The 8,063-nt window shown below is 45.9% G+C and overlaps 1 pseudogene; it reads left to right on the top strand.

The window, feature by feature from the left end:
• Window positions 1-1,132: 1,132 nt before the first annotated feature.
• LOC108795771 lies at window positions 1,133-3,644 on the top strand (annotated as a pseudogene).
• Window positions 3,645-8,063: the final 4,419 nt, after the last annotated feature.

Genomic DNA, 8,063 nt, shown 5'->3' with positions numbered 1-8,063 from the left:
CCTAAAAGTGAAAGGGGCGGCGCTTCCAAGTTCCAGTTTCTCTCAATAAAAAGCCAGTAGCTGAAAGGTTCGAGGCACTTCACAAGATGAGGGCTTTACAGGAGGGGACAGTACGAGGGGGCTTCACAAGACGAGAGGACTTGCTTCAAGACCAGGACAAAGGATTTTGCAGAGACTGCAACGAGAAGCCAATTTGCCTAAGAACGCCTGTGCCAAGAAGTCTGGTTCATTAAGGAATTTAGGAACCTGCGGCCTGAGCTAAGTACATTTTCAGTGTTTCCCCTCCTAGAAAGCATTACATGTACTAGAAAGGACAGTGTAGTGGGTGCATGTGATAGTTTGTTTGTAGCACCCTGTATGTATGTCTTGTTTATGCATTTGTTTTTTCCTGTAACTAAGTTTGTAAACGCAGCATTTTCGCCAAGTAAAGTACTTTTAAATGCTACTGGGTCAGTTTCTTTGAAGTTTACTGCAAGAACAGACAACAAATAGAAATTAAAGTTTTGCCAAGCTTTACAGCTGGGCTCATCCTTGGGATAAGCTTTATATCTCTGGGATTTGTAGTCCAGAGCATTACATTTGGGGGCTCGGTCCGGGATTGCAGTGAACTCAACTGAAACAGACTTGTCTTTAGGTTTTGTACTAAATCAAGTTTTGGGACTTGTTGGCCAGGATTTGTACTTAACCTAGTTGTGTTTTCTGTAGTGTTTTCTGCTTGTGATGGGGAAAATGCTGCGTAAATTGTTTAGGAAAAGCAAGACTGTAGCTGTTTCTGGTGTCCAAGAGGTGGCGCGCAACCTGCCTGCTTGGGCCAGCAAGGCTGTAGATGTTTCTGGTGTTCAGGAGGGGGCGTGCAACCTGCCTGCTTGGGCCAGCAAGGCTGTAGATGTTTCTGGTGTTCAGGAGGGGGCGTGCAACCTGCCTGCTTGGGCCAGAGATAGTCCGTGGATGCCTTTTGCTAAGGAATTAGCTAAGTATTAATCTCCTTTTAGTAAGTCATGAAGTGGTAAAAATTTCAGATGATTTAGCAAATTTTAGCTTTGAGAATTTCTGTTTGAGCAAAGCAGAGAAGAAGGCAGTATCCTTACTTGGCTGGTACTTCCTTAATGCTCTCTCTACTGAAACAGAAAGAATGGAGAAAGCAGAGGCAGAGGTTAAGGCGTTAAAAGACCACCTAGCAGTTGTCTCGGAGTGTGTACGTTCAACTGCTAGTCGGGCCGATTATTTGGAAGAGCGGTGTGGAGCCCTCATGACCAAATCAATTAATGCCTTAAGGAAAAAGAACGGCCGTAGACCTGTTAGCAAAGCCAGGGTGCGTGCCATTATCACATCCCATAACTGGGATTGTGAGGATGAGGAGATTGGATTTTCATATTACTGATGATGTTGATCACTCAGTGGGAAACAAAAAGTGTGCCACACCTCTTATTACCAAGCATAGGAAGAGACAGCATGATAGAGAAGCTTTTGCTGATGGGGAGGTGCATTACTGCAACCCCAGAGATGTTGAAATTGAAGAATTAAGGGAGTTTACACAAACTGAACTCCAAGAACTGGCAAAATAATACAAGCAGAGATCCGGGGAACCCCTATTAAGTTGGCTCCTACGTTTGTGGGATGATGGGGCGGACAGTGTTCTTTAGTCAGGCAAGGAAGCAGTGGCTATGGGAGTGTTAACCCATAATCCACAATTGCGCCAGGCCATGCGTAAGGCCCGAGAGTTTACTGTGAATTTTTCACTGTTAGACCTTGTGAGAGATGGGTTAGTCCGGGTATATGCTAATCCTAGTGACCTGGAAAATGCCTCCTCTTGGAGAACAATGAGAGAGGGTATTGCCAGGTTACGTGAGATGGGCTGTATAACTGGACTAACTAAGATACCGGAATGGATGGGTCCAGATATGAAACCGTTCACGTTTGCTCTGCGCTCCATGCTGATGAGGCCTGCGCCGTTTAATCTCAGAGCTCCTTTGTTGTCTTTGCTGGGAGGCCTGGGTTTAAACAGCAAGCCACTACACTTTTAAACCAGTTGGGGGAGCTGGAGGAGACCAATACAAAACCTGTCAGGGCCGTAGAACAGGTTAAAGCCAGACAGGGGGAAAGGAAGCAGAGAAAGACAGAGAAGACTGGGAAGTCAGGAAGGGAGATGAGAGGTACAGAGGAAACTAGAATAGTTATCTCTAGAAGGCAAATGTGGGTGGACCTATTGAAGGCAGGAGTACCCAGAGATGAGATAGATGGGGTTTCTACTGTAGAATTAATGAAGCAGTGGTAACAATTAGCGGGGAAATCTGCAAGGGTTAGAAAAAACACCAGTGATGACAACATTAGCCTAGGGTTAGATGAGATAGAACAGACCCCTACCACTAGTCCCAAAGTAATTCCCAGAAATGTACAGGAACCCAAACAGAAATGCCTTTTCCCTGGGTAGGAATTAGAGAGTCTCAGGAAGGGGAACTGGGGGGTTCCTTATCCTTTGTGAAGGGAAGGCGGGTCTCCAGTAATAGCAGTAAGAACAGTGACAGCTGGAGACCGAAGGCCATTTGTACCTGTCACTGTATGTTGGGGGAAGTCCTCTTCTCCCACACATGTAATGGCTTTAGTGGATACTGGAGCTGAAGTTACACTTTTACATGGTAATCCCTCTCATCACAAAGGAGAAGTGATTTATGTAGAAGGTTTGGGAGGGCAGACCACACCAGCAATTAGGACACGTGTGAAACTGGCTATTGGAAAGGGACCGGGATTTTGGACAAATGTTTTAGTGTCAGAATTGCCTGAAAATATTCTTGGTATGGATGTACATCAAGGTCAGTCAATCCAGACTGAACGTGGTACATTCATATAAGGGTATCCACACAAAGCGTATCTGGTAGGGGCGGTGAAGGCTGTGGTCAGAGGTCATGCAAAATGGGCCCCTGTCTACATTCCTCCACCAGAGAAGCCAATCTGTCTTAAGCAGTACAGGCTGCCAGGAGGCCACAAAGAAATTGGGTAGACTATTCAAGAACTGTTGAGAGTAGGGACCCTTAGACCTACTGTAAGTCCTTTCTCAGCTACGGTGTTTCCAGTAAAGAAACCGGATGGGACTTATCGAATGACTGTGGATTACAGAGGTCAACAGAGTGGCACCTCCATTTAAATCAGCTGTACCTGATATGATCTCCATCACAGAGAAAATAGCCAAAGAGGCAGGAGAATATCATGCTGTGATAGATTTGGCTAATGCTTTCTTTTCTATACCAATAGACCAGGAGTGTCAAGACCAGTTTGCCTTTGTGTGGGACGGCCACCAGTACACTTTCACCGTGCTTCCTCAAGGATACCTTCATTCACCAACGATTTGCCATGGACTGATTGCTCGAGATTTGAGAACCCTGAATCTGAAAGTTGCTATGTTTCACTACATCGATGACATCATGATCTCTGGAACCAAAGAGGATGTAACTGAAGCACTGCACCTGTTGATACAGCACCTGGAGAACAGAGGATGGGCTATAAATAGAGACACAGTTCAGGGACCTGCTACCGAGGTGAAATTCTTGGGAATGATGTGGACTGGGCCACAGTGGAAAATTCCAGAAACAGTTGTGCAAACTATTCAGGGATTGTCACCACTACCAAAAAGGAAGCCCAGAAATTAATTGGAGTCGTGGGATTCTGGAGATCGTTCATCCCACACCTGGAACTGATATTGAGGCCCATATACAATGGGACATGGAAAAAGACTGAGTTTTCATGTGATTCTGAACAGCAGACTGCATTGCTTGCTGCTAAAGAAGTCACTTTTCAGCATAAGGGACTAAGACTCGTGAGACCAGGAGAATGGTTTCAGCTGTATGTAGTTGAGCAGGATGATACCAGATCCTGCAGTTTGCAGAAGAATGAGGTTACAGAGGTGACCGCAGTTGTGCCAATTGATCCAGTCTTGATGAACTTGGCCAACTGGGCCCACAAGCAATCAGGACATTTGGGACAGAACTTTGAGCAGCGAAGAGGATTGCCAATAACCATGGATATGATAAAGACTGATAGGAAACTGTACAGTGTGTGGAGAAGTGCGACAATGGCCATTACAGAAGTATTCTACCGGGACCATTAAGAGGGGCGAGAGGCCTGCAGAGATTTGGCAGACTGACTTCATCGGTCCCCTGCCCTGGGGAAACAATGGACTGAGATATTGTTGCACTGCAGTAGACATCTATTCAGGAATTTTGATTGTCCATCTGTGCAAACGTGCATATCAAGCTGCAATGCTCCATTTGCTCCAGAAGATCACCGTTGCCTATGGCTACCCAAGGGAAGTTCAAAGCTTGCACTCCACCGGATCTACTGTACAAGAGATGACCAAAGATTCTGGAGTGTACTGGCTGTGCCACATCCCATACCGTTCACAGGAGGCTGGTTTAATTGAAAAATACAACGGGCTATTGAAGGACCAGATACACAAGCTTACACCCACACATACACTGAGGGGATGGGATCGGGTCCTTATACAGGCAATTCTGTTGTTAAATTCTAGACCTATAGCCAAATGCACACCATATGAGAGGATAGTGGGGGCTGGAGCACAGGTTCCACAGCTGGAGTGCAGAATACAGTATTTACATGATGTTCCTAAAAGAACGTGTCCTAATACTTACCAGATCACTGCTTCTGATACGTCTGAAGCTGAGGCCTATTTAGGAATAAGAGGAGACCTGGCAGGAAGGTTTGAAGTTATATTTGCATTGGCAGATGAACTTCAGGATGGTGATTGGGACTCTGACTGGTTAGTTGACACTTCTCAGTCAGAGTGGAAAGTGAAGCTCTATAACGTCAAACCTTCCAAGATAAATTGTAATTTGACACTGGGAAATATCAGTATATTTCTTCTCCTCCCTAATGATGTTCTTTGGGAGGATCACACATGGGTACAAACAGGTGGCATACTATTAGTCAGAGAGAGAGGCAAGAAGCCAGTTAAAGGAGAGATTGTAGCGGAAGGGCCGGGGTTTACTGTTTTTGTGTTGTTGGAAGGAACAGTTAACCCACTCTGTTTCTCACTCCATAGGCTGTCTCCGATTTGATCCATGGAGAAAGTGGCTTCAGGATGAAGAGAAAAGGAAGACCACGGGAACTGAGGAGAATAAGCCTACAAGACTGGACCTTCTCTCATGAACTTTGCCAAAAGACTGAAACACCTCTTTAGTAGAGGAACTTGGGGGGGGGTTGTTGTATCCATTGTGAATGAATGTTTGGAATGAGTGTCATTAGTGGTTAGGGTACACTCATTTTTCCTGTGTGGTATCTGAAATAGTCCAGGGCGGAATGTGTTGCGATATAACGTAGTGGACTTTTTCAGAGACACATAGATTTGCAATAGAGACGGAGGTTTTGTTTATTTGTTGATAGAGAGCTGGGTTCATACAATGGAAGGTGCCATCTAAACAGACCAAACTGTTTTTTCACAATGGTGTGGCTTGTCCTGTACTGTTTCCCCGTTATTCATGTCACAATGGGATGGTGATATGGATCAGTTTTGCATAAACAGTCACACCTAGCCTGGTCAAGACTCAAATCAAATCTGAACTACTGATGGCAATTTATGATACAACGCTGCCACCTAGAGGTGGGAAAGTGAAATGCATGGTATTTAATTTTCCTAAAAGTGAAAGGGGCGGCGCTTCCAAGTGTGTGGCCAGTTTCTCTCAATAAAAAACCAGTAGCTGAAAGGTTCGAGGCACTTCACAAGACGAGGGTTTCACAGGAGGGGGACAGTACGAAGGGGCTTCACAAGACGAGAGGACTTGCTTCAAGACCAGGACAAAGGATTTTGCAGAGACTGCAACGAGAAGCCATTTTCCTAAGAACGCCTGTGCCAAGAAGTCCGGTTCATTATGGAATTTAGGAACCTGCGGCCTGAGCTAAGTACATTTTCAGCGTTTCCCCTCCTAGAAAGCATTACATGTACTAGAAAGTATAGTGTAGTGGGTGCATGTGATAGTTTGTTTGTAGCAGCCTGTATGTATGTCTTGTTTATGTATTTGTTTTTTCCTGTAACTAAGTTTGTACACGCAGCATTTTCGCCAAGTAAAGTACTTTTACTGGGTCAGTTTCCTTGAAGCTTTACTGCAAGAACAGACAACAAATAGAAATTAAAGTTTTGCCAAGCTTTACAGCTGGGCTCATGCTTGGGATAAGCTTTATGTCTCTGGGATTTGTAATCCAGAGCATTACAGCTGGCCATAGAGGTTACTCCAGACCAAATTTGGAAAAACTAAAATTAATTTATTTACAAAAAATACACCTAAATATATTGCACCACTTCCCAAAAGAACCACACTTAAAATTGACAACGTTGTCATTACCCACACACATCCACTCTTTCCTGAAAGGGTTACCCAACAAATCCACCTGTAGGGGTAGTAAATAATGCTTGGCTATTAGCCCTGCACCGTATACATGAACAACTACAGTCCAAAATTAGAAACAATTAGGGATTGAAGGAGAACTATGGAGTCAGTGTTTTTCCCCATAGTTCTCCTTAGGGTAACGGGAGGGCACAAACTAGCGCCCTCCCGTTACCCTAAGCTCAGTATACCGCGAGCTATAGCTCACGGTATACTGATACGCCGCAGCCGGAGCGGATCCCGACTTAGATGACGGGATTCGCCCAGCTGCGTGAGTGACAGCTGGCTCTGCCTATCTAGAGGCAGAGCCAGCTGTACCCGCCCCCTCCCCCGTCCGTTCCGCCACCCAGCGCTGGCAGAACGGGGCGGGGAGAGGGGAATCCAGCCTCTCCCCCTGTCACGGCAGAGAGCTGTGACAGGATCGAGAGGTGAGCGAACCCGGTATGTGTTCGCTCACCTCCCGATCTACTAAGCCGACCTGTGACAGTCTCATTGTCACAGGTCGGCTAGAACTATGAGGTGAGTGAAAAGCACTCACCTCATCGTTCTCCTTTAAGTCCGGATATCCATCGGTTGGAAATGATCAAAAGTTATATATCCTTGACTGTACCCAGGGCCGGCCTTAGGGGTGTGCCAGCCGTGCGGCCGCACAGGGCGCCATGGCAACAAGGGCGCCGTGCGGCCGTCACAGCTCGTCCTGTGGGCGGCTTCTCTATTGTAGTTTGACATTTATTGTTTACCTTCTGTTGTTTTATTTGATAAGAATACTTATATTGTGCCTACAAGTTTAATACCTTTGAATAAAAGTTTTATTTTTATCATACTTTTTAATATGTTTCTTTGCGGCTTAACAAAATAGGAGTCTTTAAATGGTGCGGATATTGGGGAAAATGGGTGTGGTTACGGGGGTGTGGCCACTAAAGGGTGTGGCCACTGAGGGGTGTGGTCACTGAGGGGCGCTGTAAAGCTTTCTCGCACTGGGCGCCTAAAGGCCTAAGGCCGGCCCTGACTGTACCACTGACAGTACTCCACTGAATGGATTAGCGGATCGGTTCCTGGGCAAGAAAATCCAAGAAATATAAATCACAGAGGCATACAATGAATGCTATGAAGTAGCAATAACAAATCCTGTTAAAAAGAGCTTCCTGTAATAAAGACCAGTCACTGCTGCTCTCTCTTCTTGTGCAGGGTAACAGGTCTTGTATCCCACCTCCTGTATTTTTCTACAGGCAACCTGTAGTGGGTGGGGCCTGTTGGGCCCCTCCCACAGCTCTGCTTTCTGCATACAGTATAGTATAGTGATGGTGTAAAATCTGGATTTGCAAAGGCATTTTGCACATAAAGTAGATTTGTATCCTTTAAATACATGTAGATAAATGTCTTTGTGTGTGTGGATCTCAGCTTTCAGGGCCCAGTCACACATTCAAGAGTGCGTTCGGTTACTGGAATGCAACCCAGCCCGCTCACTTTGTTTTGGGGCGGGAGGGGGCATGGCGGTGCATTGAACTCAATGGCACCGCAGCCACGTCCCCCACCCAAGGTGCGATCACCGGTAACGGAACACATGGCACATTAGTGTTCCGGTCCAGTGCAGTCTGCGAAAAATAGTGCATGCAGCAGCATTTTTTGCAGATCGCACTGGATCAGAACGCAGACACTAATGTGCTATGC

Source organism: Nanorana parkeri, unplaced genomic scaffold (genome assembly GCF_000935625.1).
Source record: "Nanorana parkeri isolate BGI_ZX_2015 unplaced genomic scaffold, ASM93562v1 scaffold1004, whole genome shotgun sequence".
NCBI classification, from domain to species: domain Eukaryota; kingdom Metazoa; phylum Chordata; class Amphibia; order Anura; family Dicroglossidae; genus Nanorana; species Nanorana parkeri.
Note: the sequence above shows the minus strand (reverse complement) of the source record. Positions and strands in the feature narration are given on the sequence as shown.